Source organism: Pyxicephalus adspersus, chromosome 9 (assembly GCF_032062135.1).
Source record: "Pyxicephalus adspersus chromosome 9, UCB_Pads_2.0, whole genome shotgun sequence".
Classification (NCBI taxonomy): Eukaryota; Metazoa; Chordata; class Amphibia; order Anura; family Pyxicephalidae; genus Pyxicephalus; species Pyxicephalus adspersus.
In genome coordinates this window covers 20,432,999-20,434,729 of record NC_092866.1, presented here as the reverse complement: position 1 = coordinate 20,434,729, position 1,731 = coordinate 20,432,999, and positions in this window count along the sequence as shown.

Genomic DNA, 1,731 nt, shown 5'->3' with positions numbered 1-1,731 from the left:
CCCCTAAAATTTCATCAATAGGCCATTGTCAGAACATAAAAATGTCTGCCCATCAAAAAAATCTACGGTGTAAACATTGCTGGAGGCTTCTAGCACCTGAACCCCAATTTCTCAGGAACGGGAGGTAACAGGTAAACAAAATTAAAGGTGCTAGTGGGGGACACCTGTGGCTAATGCCCCCTAAATTTCATTGTTAGGCCATCATCAGAACATAAAAAAACACTGCCTATTAAAAAAATCTAACCTGTTACACATTGCTGGAGGCTCATGGCACCTGAACCCCATCTTCTCAGGAACACAGAGGTACAGGTGTACAAAAGTGGGGGACACCTGTGACTAACACCCCCTAAAATGTAATCGTTAGGCCTATGCCATTACACATTGTTTGAGGCGTCTAGCACCTGAAACCCAATTTCTAAGGAACACAGGGTTCAGGTGAACAAAGCTGAAGGTAAAAGTGGGGGACACCTGTGGCTAATAACTACTTAAATTTAATTGTTTGGCTATAATCAGAACATAAAAACCTCTGCCCATCAAAAAAATCCACCCTGTTAGACATTGTTGGAGGCTTCTAGCACCTGAACCCCAATTTCTCAGGAACTCAGGGGTACAGGTGAACAAAATTAGAGGTGCACGTGGAGGACACCTGTGGCTAACACCCCCTAAAATTTCATTGTTTGGCCATCATCAGAACATCAAAATCTCTGTCCATCAAAAAATCTACCCTGTTACACATTGCTGGAGGCTCATAGCACCTGAACCCCAACTTCTCAGGAACACAGAGGTACAGGTGTACAAAAGTGGGGGACACCTGTGACTAACACCCCCTAAAATGTAATCGTTAGGCCATTGTCAGACATAAAAATCTCTGCCCATAAAAAAAAAAATATAGGTGTTAGCCTACTTGCACAATTTTGTTCACCTGTACACCCGTATTCCAGAGAAATTGAGGTTCAGGTATTAGAGGCCTTCAGCAAGGTATAAGAAAGTAGAATTTTTTGATGGGCAGAGTTCTTGTGTACTGACAATGCCATAGCGATGAAATTTTAGGGGGTGTTATTCACAGGTCTCCCTCACGTGCATCTCTACTTTAGTTCACCTGTACCTTGCCATTCCAGAGAAATAAGGGTTCAAGTGTTAGAACCCTCCAGCAATGTTTAACAGGGTAGATTTTTTTGATGAGCAGAATTCTTTACGTTCTAACGATGCCTTAGTGATGAAATTTTAGGGGCTAATAGTCATAGGTATCCCCCACTTGCACTTTTAATTTTGTTCACCTGTCCCCTTTTGTTTCAGGGAACTTGGGGTTCAGGTGCTAGAGGCCTTCAGCAATGTGTTACAGGGTAGATTTTTTTATGGGCCAAGTTCTTTATGTTCTGACGATGGCCAAACAATGAAATTTTAGGGGGTGCTAGCCACAGGTGTCCCCCACTTGCACCCTTTAATTTTGTGTTCTTGGTCCCCCCCCCCCGTTACTCAGAATTTGGGGTTCAGGTGCTAGAAGCCTCCAGCAATGTGTAACAGGTTAGATTTTTTGATGGGCAGAGATTTTGATGTTCTAAAGATGGCCAAACAATGAAATTATTTCGGGGTGCTAGCCACAGGTGTCCCCCACTTGCTCCTTTAACTTTGTTTTCCTAGTCCCCCCCCCCCCCGTTACTCAGAATTTGGGGTTCAGGTGCTAGAAGCCTCCAGCAATGTGTAACAGGTTAGATTTTTTGATGGGCAGAG